The sequence below is a fragment of the Triticum urartu genome, chromosome 4, assembly GCF_003073215.2.
Source record: "Triticum urartu cultivar G1812 chromosome 4, Tu2.1, whole genome shotgun sequence".
In the NCBI taxonomy this organism is placed as follows: domain Eukaryota; kingdom Viridiplantae; phylum Streptophyta; class Magnoliopsida; order Poales; family Poaceae; genus Triticum; species Triticum urartu.
Window position 1 is genome coordinate 288,967,537 of NC_053025.1, and position 16,974 is coordinate 288,984,510.

A 16,974-nucleotide genomic window follows, 5' to 3' on the forward strand; every position below is an offset into this window, starting at 1 on the left:
ATGGTGGCTGTCGGTGTCAAAACTGGCGGATCTCGGGTAGGCGGTCCCGAACTATGCGTCTAAGGCGGATAGTAACGGGAGGCAGGGGACACGGGGTTTACCCAGGTTCGGGCCCTCTTGATGGAGGTAATACCCTACGTCCTGCTTGATTGATATTGATGATATGAGTATTACAAGAGTTGATCTACCACGAGATCGTAGAGGATAAACCCTAGAAGCTAGCCTATGGTATGATTCTCTTTTGTCCTACGGACTAAACTCTTCGGTTTATATAGACACCGGAGGGGGCTAGGGTTACACAGAGTCGGTTACAAGGGAGGAGATCCACATATCCATATTGCGAAGCTTGCCTTCCACGCCAAGGAAAGTCCCATTCGGACACGGGACGAAGTCTTCAATCTCGTATCTTCATAGTCCAATAGTCCGGCCAAAGGATATAGTCCGGCTGTCTGGAGACCCCCTAATCCAGGCCTCCCTCACTAGACCCTGAACCAGGCTTCAATGACGATGAGTCCGGCACGCAGATTTGTCTTCGGCATTGCAAGGCGGGTTCTTCCTTCGAATACTCCATAGAAGATCTTGAACACGAGGATAGTGTCCGGCTCTGCAAAATAAGTTCCACATACCACCGTAGAGAGAATAATATTTCCACAAATCTAATCTGCTGACACGTTTAGCAACATGACATCATTTCATGGCCCGGTCAGTATTTGAACCGTTTTTCTCAACCAGCACTACACATATTGTGAGGCGATTTTCTTGACATGTCTTGTCAAAGCAGAGATCGTGTCCCCCTGTCACGGGATTCTCGTCAATACATACGTGGGTAACCCAACTGTGCCATCAATTACAACACTTGGGGAATAAGAGGTTTTATCAAGTGAGTGGGGAGGCGCACCGCCTCTTCTGCCCATATAGAGGGACAAGGATTCACTCTTTTCACCCACGCCTTCTTCCCGATTCATTCCCTTCTGCTCAGGCTCTAGCGCCCAAGCATTCACCTTCTCTGCCCACAAAAGGCCTTCCAAAGATGTCCGGATCCGGAGCAGGAGGCAAATGGATGGCCTCTACCGTCCGAGAGAAGGATATCAAAAAGCTTCGGGAGGCCGGGTATCTGGCCAAGAAAATCAGCCACCGTCTCCCGACGGCGGGACAGATCGTCCCCACTCTGGAACCCCACGAGAGGATTGTATTTCTTCCTCACTTTGGCTGCGGGCTAGGGTTTCCCCTCCACCCGTTCGTTCATAGCATCATGTACTATTATGGGATTGATCTTCATGATCGGTCCCCTAATTCCTTCCTCAACATATCGACATTCATTGTCATGTGCGAGGCTTTCCTCCACATTCCGCCGCACTTCGGTTTATGGCTGATGGTTTTTAATGTGAAGCCCAAGGTGGTGGGCGGCGAGCACGCCAAGTGCGGGGGCGCTATGGTGAGCAAGATGCCCAACGTCATATGGCCAATGGGAACCTTTAATGATTTTGTCAAGGAGTGGCAACAGCAGTGGTTTTACATCACTGAGCCGTGCGGCAAGGAATGGGCCACATCGCCCGAGTTTCGATCCGACGCCCCTCTGCGGCTTACATCCTGGGTCAAGAAAGGCCTGGACTGGTCCTCGTCCGACGAACAATCGGTGCTCCAGACGCGCGTTAAAGATATGGGAGATAAGAACATTAAACTTGTCAACGTAGTCCAGGTGATGTTAGTCTGCCGGATACCGCCTTGTCAACACCGTACTTGCAATCTATGGGAATTCAATCCGGCCAGGCACCAAACCTTGCGAGGGTTCTTCAGCTCGTCGCACAAGGACATTTGGAAGGTGCTTTTCAAGTCCAACAAATCATGGCCGGACTTCGCCGAAGACCGTGGGTACCAACTGTCCCGGCCTGCAAGTTCGGTGAGTTTATCAAACTTTTCTGTCCGGATGACCCAAAGGAAACGCTTAACACGTGTTTATTCAACTCTCCCAGAGTTGGACGAAGAAGGCGGAGCGGATCCATTGTCCGGCCCCACTGCCCGAAGGCCCGGCCATCCCACTTCTGACGAAGATGCTGGTCCCGGTGCCTTACAAGGTGCCAAAGAAGACGGCCGAGAAGGAGGCCAAAAAGACTCGGGGCGGCCTTCGTCGCTGCGGCAGTTCGGACACAATACCCGAAGGCTCTGATACCCATTCCGCCTCCGAAGAGGATGAAAAGGAGGATGAAGATGAATCCCTAGTGGGGGGAAGAAGGAAGAGGACGGCCTCCGCACCCTTGGAGGCTGAACTGCCCAAAAGGAGAAGGGCTTCTCTTCGGGAGGAGTCCACTGCCACCGCCGACAGCGGACCGGCATGGGATCCTAGGGCCCAGCCCCTGGTGAACTCGTAAGTATATAAAACCCATGTATGTTTAAGCGTCCGGACTCATCGTGTGTCGTGGGTTTGTCACGGCAGATGTCCTCGTGAAAGGACTTAGTCGTGGAGCCATCGCTACGGGTTAACTTAAAGGGGTTAAACCGGACAAGGGGACACGAGGGATTTTATACTAGTGCGGCCCCTTCATTGAAGGTAAAAGCCTACGTCTAGTTGTTATTGGTATTGCTAGGGTTTTGATGACCAGGGAGTGAATCTGCTTTGCCTAGCTCTCCAGTAGTTGTCTGTTGTCCCTAAACCGCGGCCGGGTCATCCCTTTATATACATAGGTTGACGCCCGCCGGTTTACAGAGTCCTGAGGCCGGATCATAAACATGTCCGGCTTGGTCTCTATTCCTTTAACTTACAATACAAGTTACAGGAAAGAGTCAGTTTACATCTACAGGCCTTAACCTGCCTTTGGGCCTTCGGCCTTCGTAAAGCACCTCCATCCTCACGTCTTCATGGAGCTAACCCGGACACTCCTAGCCGGTTTACCTCCAGTAATCATATCCCCAACATTAGGCCCCAGATTGATTTGAACTTGTTCATGTCAATCTTCAATACTTAGAAAAATTATTGCCCTGTCACCTTCATATAAATCTGGTAAACCGCCGTGATGTCATCCGTCAGATCCATAATAAACCGTCATGATGTCATCTACCCGTTGAAGCCGAGGATACCCTTCATTAATGAATATCCAACCATCGTGGCGACATCTTATTAACTATCCATTTTGAGCTCCTCGATTCATGCACTTGTTGCTTATCGCTGTGCCTTATAAATAGGACCACGGGCCCTTCTCTTTTTCCCCTTCGTCTCCTTCACTTCTTCTTCCTCCTTGCGACGCCTCTACACCTAATCGCCGCCGCCATCACCGAGCTTCGCCTCCGTCTCTCCGCCGGCCGCTGCATCAACCTGGTTGCACCAGAGAGCCGCAGCATACCTCCGCTACTTCAACAGCCACTGGAAGTCCCTTCGTTTCTCCGTTGTAGATCTACCTAGGGTTTCCTCGTTCGTCGAAGTTCATCGAGGCTCCGGCGCTGTTCTTCCCTATTTCTTCTTAGTCCAAGGATAAAAACTTTAAACTTGATGTATTCCACATAATGGCTTATCTTCTATTATGAAAAAAAACCTTTACGCGCATAAAAACACTGATCTGGTCCTTTGTGAACTGCTTCGGGATCAACCTTTTAGGTCTAAATCCTTTTATTTTCTTGTCTTATGGTACATCCAAAATTTCCCTGCAACCTTATGAAATCTGTTTTTACCTTACTTAGTCATTTTTGCCTTAGATCTGTATCCTCTTTACCACCTAGGCGGTTTACCTTTGTAAAAGCAATCTGTCATATACCATTAGTCCCCTGGTGAACCGGACAAGCCTTTTACCTCCATTGTTATACTCCGGTTTAACAGCATGTGCATACCTTTGTTCTGATATTGGCTTGTCATTCATCATTGTATCAGCCTCCGGTTTATGCAACTTACATACATGTATGTTTTTATTCCGTCGCATCTTATGTATCACGATGAATGATTTGTAAACCGGTATTTCCTTTCAGCTTTTCGCTTGCAATGGCCAAACAGTTTTATGCTTGCAACTGGGCTCCTTCCAGGGTTACCGAAGAACAGCTTAACGGAATGGTCAGGATTGGTACCTTGCCAAAAAAGAATGAGATCCAGTGGCAAGTTCCTGGATCGGAGAATCCTCCTACCCCTAAGCAGGGTGAGGTAGTGGTATTTGTTTACCACATAGGCCGTGGTTTCAAACCGCCCGGGTCAAAGTTTTTCCGAGATGTACTTGCCAGTTTCCAGCTCCACCCTCAAGATATTGGACCTAACTCACTATCCAATATATGCAACTTCCAAGTCTTCTATGAAGTGTACCTACAGGGAGAACCAACTGCTGAGCTGTTCCGGGATTTTTTCCATCTGAACTGGTGCATTGAATTTGTAGACAGACCCAACACTGAACTTAGGGGTGTCTCAATTCAAAAAAGAAAAGAGGTCGAATTTCCTCATGCCAAGCTCACAGCCACCCCAAAGATTGGAACCAAACTTGGTTCTACTGTAAAGATACCTCCCCTGAAGACGAGAACCCTCTGCCGGGCTACCGTGCCCACCGGCTCTCCAACACTCATCCACTGCCGCAACGTCTAAGCGCTACGGAATGGGCCTCATATGCCCCTGAACTCGCCAAGCTCCGAGCCTCTATGGCCAATGGTTTATCAGGCGTCGACTTTGTGCATTGCTGGATATCTTAGAGCATCTTGCCATTAAGCCGCCGCTCCGGTTTAATGTGTGAGTACACTGGTGAAGTACAAGACTCCCAACGTCACATCAACATTCAGTTAACTGATGAAGAAGTTACCGAGGGTGTCAAGAAGATTTTGAACGAATCGGAATCTGTCTACCGCCAAACTGGCTTAAACCCCTTTTACACAAAAAACAAACTGCCTGCTGTAAGTACTGCCCTTCCTTTTTACCTTTGATATCTTTTTAAACTGTTCAACCTGTGAATATCCTTCTGTTTATTTACAAACAGGGTGATGATCCATTCTGGAAGAGCAAACCTGCAGAGAAAGCGGCAAAGCCCTCCCGCCCCAAAACTAAAACCGTCAAGAAAACCTCAAAGCGGAAGGCAACTGAACGTATCAGGATGGAACTGGATGACGATACGGATGAACTGGAAGTTGAGGTAGAACTTGATTCACTTGGTTCCCTATTTATGCATCTCATTAACAATGATATTTATCAGGAGGGCGTGGAAGGCAGCAAAGCCGACGATGTAGAGGTAATTGTTCTTTCCTCCGGTTCAGACTCTCTGCCAACACAAAAGATCCATCAAGCGATCTGGAAGTAAGCTTTTCACATCCTCTTGATCACTTGGATCCAACATTTATTTTGAAGAAGCAGTAGCACGAGGCTCGTCGTACAACCCGGCACAGTGGCCAAAAGGTCACCTTGACAGGTTTACCTGACACCCCTGTTCGAAAGAGCCGATCTAAGGTCTCACCTCCTTTTGACAATTCTTACCCCAAGGCAGGTTATTTCCGAAAAGCTCTTAATCCGTCCAATTCAAATTATCAGGTGACACCTCCCTCATCATCTGGCAAGTCAACAGCAACCCAACTCCCTCCTCTCAAAACTGTAGCTGGGTAAGTACTTAAACCCCTTATTTGAATGTTTTCATACCTTGTATACTATGCTTAATTTTCACATCTTTTTTTGTTTTGTAGAGCCAAAGCCAGATCCAGCAAAAAAGCCCAGGTGAACAATCCGTCTGAAGACCAGGTGGTTCTTGAACAGGAGCAAGCAGGTGAACTGGACCAAACTGGTGAACCGGAGGGTCCCAATCCTGAAGTCACCTTTGATGAGCCACCCCGTCAAGATCACAATATCAATGAACAACCAGAAGCTGCTACTGCTGTGCCTGATACTGAACCAGCAGATCCAATCCAGGCTAGTCCAGTGAGAGCTACTGAAACTCCATCAACTCCAGACAAAGCTGCTGGAGATAAAGAAGGCGAGGTTACCATTACTGGTATTGGTCACACCTCTCCTGGCCATCCTGTAATCTTGGCTCAACATAGAGCCAAGGAAGAGCGTGCTACCATGGAAAAAGGCAAATGGAGCACTGACTTGGGAAGCTATGCTCATTTCAGCGCTCAAGAACTCCACCCCAGTTTTCTAAACCGTCTGCACACAAACCGTGATTATGAAGCCGTTTTGGTGAACCTGATGAAAGAATGCTATGAGGTATTTTCATTACCTTTCCTTTCTTAATTTCAAAGTATAAACATCAACCCAAGTAGCCCCTAAGGGCTGGTTTAGCTTTTTACGAGGTAAACCGGGTCTTTGTAATATCTTAATCCTTGCATGATGATCCTTCATATGTGAAATCATCGTTTAGAAAGAAACCGGTACTTTATCATTGTACTCATGTAGTGTTCATCGGTGTAGCCCCCAAGGGCCGGTTTAGCTTTGCAAGGTAAACCGAGTCTTTAATCAACGCGTCAGCTTTGAACAGATGTACATTAGCCCCCAAGTGTTAAGGATAATGCTTGCATTGTACTTTAGACTTGTGAAAAATATGCTGATGAGAAAGCAAATAGGCATTAGCCCCCAAGTACAAAGTGCATAACTTGTTATACGCTTGGTACTTAGAAAATTCACATCTCATTGTTGATATATCTTCGTCTTTGTCGGCCGAGCTGAGTAAAAGGGATGCTCAAACCGCTTATCTTCAAGAGAACGTAAAGTCTCAACAAGCAGAGGCTTCTAAAGCCAAAGAGGAGCTGACCAATGCCTTGGCAGCTATGGAGAAGTTGAAAGAGACCTTCAACAAGGAGCGTGCTGACTGGGAAACAGAAAAGGCTGGTTTGATAAAAAAGGCCGAGGATGCAGATGTAGCCCTGAAACCGGTAGTGGAAGAACTGTCCGGCTTAAAGTGGCAGATTGACGCCATGACATCCGCTCTATTTGGTAAGTGCTCTCTCGTGCAGTTTGTCTAATCATAAGATTTTATCAATGGCCGGTTTACTGATGCTGAACCATGACAGGGACCCGCATTGCTCATCTGGGCTCTGACATGCGGATGAAGGTTAAAGCGGCGTACACCTTGATGGAACAGCTATACTCTGGATCCCAGCGTGCTATTTGCACTGCAGCGTATAACAAGCCGGCGCCATTGTTGATAAAGGAAACACATGAGAAGCTGGCCATGCTACCTGTCTGGATCACCGAACTGAAGAAATCAGCCGCAAGATTAGGAGCGCTGACCGCGCTAATCCGGGCCAAGGCATGGATTCCGGATCTTGAACCGACATGTATCATCAAAGGATATCCTGGCCTAAAAGAGGACGGCTCAGACTTCAATAATGATGATCTGCGAAGGGTGACAAAGGAGATGCGGCCAATAGCAAGCAAACTGGCGGAGGACACAGATTTATCTCACTTCCAACCGGTTTACGATGCCGAGGGAAAGAGACAGCCTGCTGTGATCCATGATGTTGAAGAGCTTGTGCCTCCAATCCGTAAGCATACTTACGCTCCTGATATTGACCCCTCCACCCTTATCCATGAAGAGGCCGTGTTTCAAGCTTTAACCGGAATCGATTGGTCAACGGTTGATTTCCAGCGTCTGGGGAGGGATGAAGAGGATGTGACTGCACAAGATGACCCTCAATCGTCAAGCTATCCCGATGAAGCATCCTAGACCGGCGACCGGTTTACCAGCTATAGTCTGCCACTGCTTGAAAACAATTATTCAATTCGGGCCGTTTTGAAGCTCCTTGTAATACGATAGCCGAAACACCTTTATCTGCCATGCCATCGAGCATGCTTGTGTTGCTTGATATTTTGAAAACTTGTTCCACTTTTGGGATCTATTTATGCATAGTCCATTATACTTTGTGTTCTGCATAGAAGAACTTGAAAGTGTCCTGGTGGTTTACCACTTGACGGGTCATGATGCCCAAAAAATATATACATAACTTGGATGGATAACCATGATTTATACTAATCAGATAAAATAAATAATATCTATGACATACCTTGTTGGCTGACCAACTTCTTGTATGGTAAAGGTGAAAAAACACCAATCTGGAGTGTTGTTAACTCCTTGCCCTCTTGCCGGCTCATATAGAAACCATATTGGGATATAATAGCCACATAATGCTGGTGACATCTAGTCAAAAACCAGACCTGAAGAATATACTACCGATTTAAAACTGATCATGTACTGACAACTAAGCATTGAAAGTCATGCCGGGTTGTAATGAACACCGGTTTATCAGAAAATATTCATAAATCCCTTGTCATAAAAAATAGCAAAGACAAGAAATATGCAAGGCTTTTCATGGGCTGCCAGGCCCATAATCTAGGCTTTTCATGGGCTGCCAGGCCGCTGAGTTAAACCATTTTGCAAAGCCTTTTAAGATGGACCTCAATCTTTAACCAATCACCGTTTTAACTTTGACAAGTTCAGGGTCCATGGGATTGACTTGTCAAACGTTCGATGGGTCATACCAGGTTTACCTGGACAGAGTGGCTTACTTAAAGAGGCAGGATAACCCGGGGTTATAGGTGAATACACCTGGCTTCCAAGCCTGGCTTGATAGCCTATTACAAGGGTGCAAGCTCATTGTTCTTTGAGCAGCAAGGAGCCCCCAGGTAATATTTGAGCTTGTGCTCAGTGGTTACCTATGTTTGAGCTATGCTTAATGCAACAGACTATCTTTGGTTCCACATAATTTCTTTTTGGCTTGAAGCCTATCAAGAGGTGTAGCTATGGTGTAAAGACAACCAAGCCCCTAGTGATATCCCTTTTTGGTTTTAAACTAATCAAGAGGTGTAGCTATGGTTCGGATACGACCAAGCCCCCTAGTGATTTTCTTTATATCTGTGTGGCCGTATAGGCCGGGTTAATAAAACGCCGCTTTGTCAGTAGAAGCTCCTATAGGATCACACATGATGTAAAAAGAACAGAGACCCCGCTTTATTCGAGGCTCCGGTTTATTATATAATATATACATTGTCATAAGTATGTACATAAGAAGAGCATGTGGCTCAAGTATAGTAAGGCCGAAGAAGAGCTATATTCCACGGCCGCTTGGTCTCCTCCTCCGATTTACGTGAGTCTTTGTGCTCTCGAACATCAATGAGGTAGTATGACCCGTTACGCAGATTTTTGCTGACGACAAAAGGTCCTTCCCAAGGTGGGGATAACTTGTGCATATCAGTCTGATCCTGAATGAGTCGGAGTACCAGATCGCCCTCTTGAAAAGTTCTGATCTTAACCCGGCGGTTGTGATAACGTCGGAGATCTTGTTGATAAATTGCCGAATGTGCTCCTGCAAGATCACGCTCCTCATCTAGCAGGTCCAGTGAGTCCTGGCGTGCCTTCTCATAGTCAGCTTCAACATAAGCCGCCACACGGGGCGAGTCGTGACAGATGTCACTTGGAAGAACTGCCTTTGCTCCATAAACCATGAAGAAAGGCGTGTAACCCGTAGATCTGTTAGGTGTGGTGTTGATGCTCCATAACACAGAAGGTAACTCCTCCACCCAACAACCCGGTGTCTGTTTTAAAGGAACCATAAGCCAGGGTTTAATTCCTCTCAAAATTTCTTGATTTGTCCTCTCTGCTTGACCATTACACTGGAGGTGAGCCACTGATGCTACATCAAGCCGGATGTGCTCTCGTTGGCAAAATTCCTCCATCTCACCCTTTGACAGATTAGTACCATTGTCAGTTATAATACTGTGTGGAAACCAAACCGGAATATCACCTTTTTGATGAATTGAACCGCCGTGGCTGCATCACACTTACTCACTGGCTCTGCTTCCACCCACTTGGTGAACTTGTCCACTGCCACTAATAGGTGGGTCTTTTTGTCCTTGGATCTCTTAAAGGGTCCAACCATATCAAGCCCCCAAGTTGCAAATGGACAAGTTATTGGAATCATCCTCAACTCCTGAGCCAGAACATGAGCGCGGTGTGCAAATTTTTGACAGCCGCCAAACCTTTTGACTAAATCCTCAGCATCAGCATGGGCTGTCAACCAATAGAAACCGTGACGAAAGGCCTTAGACAACAAGGATTTTGAACCGGCATGGTGACCACAATCTCCTTCGTGGATTTCTCGAAAAATCTCACAACCCTCTTGAGGAGATACACAACGTTGAATTGCCCCTGTGACGCTGAAACGATGTAACTCCCCATTGATTATGGTCATTGACTTGGAACGCCGGATTATCTGCCGGGCCAAGGTTTCATCCTCAGGTAACTCACCCCGGTTCATGTGAACCAAGTACGGGACTGTCCAATCCGGTATAACATGCAAAGTTTCCACCAATTGGGCCTCTGGGTCAGGAATAGCCAACTCATCCTCTGTTGGTATCTTCACCGACGGATTGTGTAGGACGTCGAGGAAAACATTAGGTGGGACCGGTTTACGCTAACAGCCAAGGCGACTTAAAGCGTCCGCCGCTTCATTCTTTCGCCGGTCTATATGGTCAACTTGATAACCCTTGAAATGACCAGCCACTATGTCCACCTCTCGTCGATACGCAGCCATGAGTGGGTCCTTAGAATCCCAAGTGCCAGATACCTGTTGAGCCACCAGATCCGAGTCACCGAAGCACTTAACCCGACTTAAGTTCATCTCCTTAGCCATCTGAAGACCGTGGAGTAAGGCCTCATACTCAGCTGCATTGTTAGTACGAGGGAACATTAAGCGAAGAACATAACAAAACTTGTCACCTCATGGGGAAGTTAATATAACTCCAGCCCTCTAGCCCTCCAATAGCCTGGACCCATCAAAGTGAATAGTCCAATACATGTTATCTGGCTTTTCCTCTGGTGCCTGCAACTTTGTCCAATCATTGATGAAGTCGACAAGTGCTTGAGATTTGATTGCTGTACGAGGTGTATATTTGAGCCCGTGAGGTCCAAGCTCGATAGCCCACTTGTCAATTCGGCCAGTTGCTTCTCTGTTTCGAATGATATCTCCCAGAGGGGTTGAATTGACCACTATGATAGGATGACCTTGAAAGTAATGATTGAGATTCTGTCTTGCCATAAACACCCCATACACCAGCTTCTGCCAATGTGGATACCTCTGCTTTGATTCGATAAGCACCTCACTGATATAATAAACCGGCCGTTGAACCGGATATTCCTTTCCAGCCTCCTTGCACTCACAAAAATAGCCACACTAACAGCCCTGGCATTAGTAGCCACATACATCAGTAAGGGATCTTTTTCGACCAGAGCTGCAAGCACAGGCGGTTCAGCTAACTACCTCTTCAGATCCTCAAACGCTTTATCAGCCGCATCGCTCCAAGCAAAGTCATCCGTTTTCTTTAACATCTGGTATGAAGGTATAACTTTCTCCCCGAGACGACTGATAAACCGGCTCAAAGCTGTAATCCAGCCGGCTAAACGTTGAACGTCATTGATACACGCCGGTTAGCCAAAGACGTGTTTGCCGAAATTTTTTCTGGATTAGCCTCAATGCCCCTGTTTGATACCAGAAAGCCCAAGAGTTTGCCTGCCGGGACACCAAAGACACATTTGTCCAGACTGAGCATCATCTTGTAAACCCGGAGGTTGTCAAAGGTTTCTCTCAAGTCATCTATCAATGTTTCCTCCTTCCTAGACTTTATCACAATATCATCCACATATGCATGAACATTGCGCCCAATCTGCTTATGAAGACAATTCTGAACACAACATTGATAAGTCGCCTGGGCACTCTTGAGCCCAAAGGGCATGGAGACATAGCAGAAGGCTCCAAAGGGAGTTATAAAAGTTGTCTTCTCCTGGTCCTTAGCTGCCATTTTGATCTGATGATAACCAGAATAAGCATCCAAAAAACACAAGCGGTCACAACCCGCCGTAGCATCAATAATCTTATCAATACGAGGGAGGGCAAAGGGATCTGCTGGGCAAGCCTTGTACAAGTCTGTGTAGTCCACACACATATGCCAATTGCCGTTTTTCTTGAGAACCAGCACCGGATTAGCCAACCACTCTGGGTGAAATACCTCCACGATAAACCCTGCGGCCAACAACCGAGCTACCTCTTCACCCATAGCCTTGCGCCTTTCTTCGTTGAAGCGGCGGAGAAACTGTCTGACCGGTTTAAACTTAGGATCTATATTAAGTGTGTGCTCAGCGAGTTCCCTCGGCACACCTGGCATGTCAAAAGGCTTCCATGCAAAGATGTCTCGGTTCTCACAGATGAACTTGACGAGCGCGCTTTCCTATTTGGGATCCAGGTTAGCGCTGATGCTGAACTTCTTGGACGAATCGCCAGGAACAAAATCAACCATTTTAGTGTCTGTGTCCGATTTAAACTTCAACGTCGGATCGTGCTCTGTAGTTGGCTTTTTCAAAGAAGTCATGTCTGCCGGATCAACCTTGTCTTTGTAAAACTTCAGATCTTCCGGATCACAAACCGACTCAGCGTAAGTCGCATAACCTTCCACACATTCCAAAGCAATCTTCCTGCTCCCATGTACTGTGAAGGTCCCCTTATGACCTGGCATCTTAAGCTGCAGATAAACATAACACAGCCTCGCCATGAACTTGGCATAAGTCGGTCGCCCAAACAGAGCGTGATACGGACTCTTGATTTTCACCACCTCAAAAGTCAATGTTTTTGACCTTGAATCATGATCATCTCCAAAGGCCACCTCTAGGGCTATCTTGCCCACTGGATATGTAGATTTACCGGGCACCACAACATGAAAAACGGTGTTCGATGGTTTAAGATTCTTATCTGTCAACCCCATACGGCCGAAGGTGTCATAGTAGAGAATATTGATACTGCTTCCCCCATCCATGAGCACTTTGGTGAAGTTATACCCCCCAACTTGAGGTGCCACCACTAAAGCCAGATGACCCAGATTATCAACCCGGGGGGGGGGGTGATCCTCTCTACTCCATAAAATGGGTTGCTCAGACCAGCGCAAATATTGAGGCACTGCCGGTTCAACAGAGTTCACAGCCCTCTTGTGAAGCTTCTGATCGCGCTTACAGAAGCTAGTGGTGAAGACATGATACTGCCCACTATTCAACTGCTTCGGATTGCTCTGATAACGCGACTGCTGCTGCTGATTCCCCTAATGGTTATAACCTCCCTGGTTGCCCTGGTTCCCTTGATTGCTATATCCGGTTTGATTGCCTTGAAATCCTGAACCGGAGCTACTGCCTCATAACCTGGCCCATGAAAACCACCTCCTGAACCGCTGGGTGGGCCATTGTCGTACTGAAACATATTGGAGTTCTTGAATTCTCGCATGATATAACAATCCTTCCAAAGATGTGAAGCTGGCCTCTCCTTTGATCCATGCTTTGGACAAGGTTGATTTAGCAGGTGCTCCAGATTGGGGCCTGAACCTCCACCCTTCTGGGGTTGTTTACCCTTATGACGCTGACCGTTATCCTGAGCATTGGTGTTAGCCACAAAGTCCAAACTATTGTCTGCCTTGCGCTTACCATTGTTCCCATGACCTGCCGGGTTATGCTGCTGTCCCTTGGTGTTGCCGTTCTTCTTCCCTTTCCCCAGTTTGTCCTCCTCTGACTCAGGGTCCTTGGTATTATCTGAATCGGCATATTTAACCAAAGCAGCCATAAGCGTTGCCATATCATTGCAGTGACGTTTGAGCCTTCCTAACTTCTGTTTTAGCGGTAGAAACCGGCAATTGCCCTCCAACGTTAACACTGTTGTGTCCGCATTGATGCGATCCGATGAATGCAGAATAGCTAAGACCCACTTCACCTAATGGGTTGTAGACTCCCCATCCTCTTGAACACAAGCGGCTAGGTCCACAATCGACATAGGCTCCTTACAAGTATCCTTAAAATTCTGGATAAACCGGTGTTTTAACTCGGCCCATGATCCGACAGAGTTAACTGGTAAGCTCTTTAACCAAGTATGAGCTGTCCCCTCCAACATCATGGTGAAATATTTAGCGCACACTCTTTCATCCACATCTAACATCTCCATTGCCATCTCATAACTTTCAACCCATGACTCTGGTTGCAAATCGGCAGTGTCATTGGGATCCTTACGAGGGCCTTTAGAATCCTTGGGCAGTCACACATTACGTAAAGCAGGGGTGAGACACGGCACTCGTAAGGAACTGAATACCACACCTGGCTCCACTGAAGCGGTAGGGCGAACCAGAGTAGGTTGACGAGCTGCATGCAAAGCTGCTAACTCGGCCTCTCGGCGTGCACGACCAGGATCCACCACATCCTGTGCATTAGCACCTCCACCTGCCGGGTTGGGCCATCGCGGTGAGTTACGGTGACGTGCACTAGTGGATACAGCCAGTTCATCCTCAACGTGCCTTCTGTAGCTCCGACTTGGACGGGGGGTGGAATGAATCCTCTCACGACTATGCGAATAAGCCTGCTGTTGGTTTAAAGCTGTTTGAAGGAGCTCTCTGACCCGTCGTGTCTCAATTGCAACTGGTGACTCACCGTCGGTCGGGAGGGCTGCCAATCGGAAGCGGCGGCCACAATGTTGTCGAAAGGGTTGGAGTAATGCCCTGGGGGCATCGGAATATACTATGGCACAACGTTGTTCTAATGAGGCGGGTCCATCATGCGCGGCTGAACCGGCGCTCCTGTTCCCGGCGCCTCCGTCCGGGTTACCACTGGCTGGTTACTGGTTCCTACTCCTGGCATGTTGAAGAGATTTCTTGGCTCATAACCCGGTGGGAGGTGCGACCGGTATCTTCTCCTCATGACCTCATTTGAAGCATTCTGGTCCAACCTAAGCTAGTAGGCCTGAGCTTCCAACTCGGCCCATTCTGTAGCCATCCTGGCGTTCTCTGCCGCCAAGTCCGCTTTAGCCTGAGTTATCTGGTCTTTCACCTTTGCAATCTCCGCATTGTGCTGATCCCGGGCTGCGGCGTTGACCTCTGCTGCCATCAACGTTGCTAAAGCGTCGAAAAAATCAGACAAAACTTGGGCCGGAGGTGGCACAGAGCCCCCTGCCCCTGCTGGCATTGCTGTTGCTGAACCGGAGAGCATTGCCGCGGTGGTAGAGGAGTGATGCACTGGTTGTGTACCGGCCATGAAAACAGTGACCTGGTTTGGTAGATCGAGGCGGTCCGGAATACTGTTGCCATCGGAACCTCCGCTAATCCGGCTGTCCTGCAACTGATACAATGATTTGGTCTCTCCAGTTGAAGACTCGTCATTAGAACAGACAATGGTTTCTCCATCAGATGCCGGTCCGTCCTCATATTCCGCCCCATGGATGACACCTACGAAAACATGCCTCGCTGCGGGCTCAACCGGAGAAGGGCTTGCACGCTGAGCCGTCTCGATGATGTCGGTGCAGGTGTCGGGCTCAGGGCCCGGTTCGCCGATCTTGCCGATGAAGACGTGAATCCCACCAAAGGGGACCCAGTACCTATATTCGATCAAACTGGCCTCGGGACCCCATCCTATGTCATCGATGTAGAGCTTGACACGATGACTCTTCGTCATCCGGCCCACAACGTATCCCTTGAGTCCATCAAAGCTGCCCTTCAAGAACTCGAAACCATCGTGCGATAGCCCCACGGTGGGCGCCAATTGTCGTGGGTTTGTCATGGCAGATGTCCTCGTGAAAGGACTTAGTCGCGGAACCATCGCTACGGGTTAACTTAAAGGGGTTAAACCGGATAAAGGGACACAAGGGATTTTATAGTAGTTCGGCTCCTTCGTTGAAGGTAAAAGCCTACGTCTAGTTGTGATTGGTATTGCTAGGGTTTCGATGACCAGGGAGAAAATCCGCTTTGCCTTGCTCTCTAGTAGTTGTCTGTTGTCCCTAAACCGCGGTCGGGTTGTCCCTTTATATACATAGGTTGACGCCCTCTGGTTTACTGAGTCCTGAGGCCGGATCATAAACGTGTCCGTCTCGGTCTCTATTCCTTTAACTTTCAATACAAGTTACATGAAAGAGTCGGTTTACATCTACAGGCCTTAACCCGCCTTTGGGCCTTGGGCCTTCGTAAAGCACCTCCATCCTGACATCTTCATGGGCTTCTATCTTCATGGAGCTAACCCGGCCACTCCTAGCCGGTTTACCTCCAATAATCATATCCCCAACATCGTGGCTTAGTATTTTAACCTTAAGCCATATTTTTTGGTAGTCTGGTGTGGTCCCGTACCAAACAATCCTCATCAAAGGACCTGCTGAGCCCATACGCTATGGAGACCGGGACACCCCCAAAGGCCCCTTCCTCCAAACAAGTGCATACCACCGAGGCTTCGTCCCAGAAGGACCCCGGCCAAGGAGGACAGGAAGAAACCATGAAGGCGGCACCTGGAGGTCAAACCGCAGGGGCCGGACAGATGGGGGAAAAGATTCCCAAGGGGTCTGACGGCGTGGGCGATCCTGAGTTCGGCTCCCCACCGGATGCGATTCCAGAGGCCTATACGGCTCCAGGATCAAGAAGGCAGCCTCCTTTGGCTGCAGGGGGCGTGCCTGTTCCGCCGGCGACCTTTGTCCATCCAGAGTTGTCGGATGCTTTGTTGGTGGCGTTACGAGACGCCTCCATCGTTGACGAACACCGTGACCTTATGGGTGCGGTGATTAAGAAGATTCAGTCAACTGAGAGTGGACTGAATGAAACCTGTATCAACCTTATAAGAGCCTTTGAGGTATGTTTTATAAGTTGCCGAAGAGTGTCATTGTATAGATAGTAGCCCCTGATACACTGTTCGGTGAAAGAAAGAACCGGACAAGGGATCGCATTGATGATCACAGGAAGACTCATTGAATGATATTGATTTCTCTTCTGTTTCAAGCAGATACCTGTAGCGGCTGCTACCTCTCGTACTGCGGAGATCTCTGGACTGAACCAATGTCTGGAGCGGGCCATAGAAGAAATTGGCCAATTGAAAATGCAGTTGAGGGATAAACAAGGTATGCACAAGTGTTGCACGCATTTATTGTGAAATAAATGTTCAGTATGAAATAAGCCGCATAATTTGTGCTAGGGGTATGACCGAAGTCGAGGCCCTCAAAAGGGCCGCTGCCGAGGCTGAGGAAAAGGCGGCCACGGAGCGG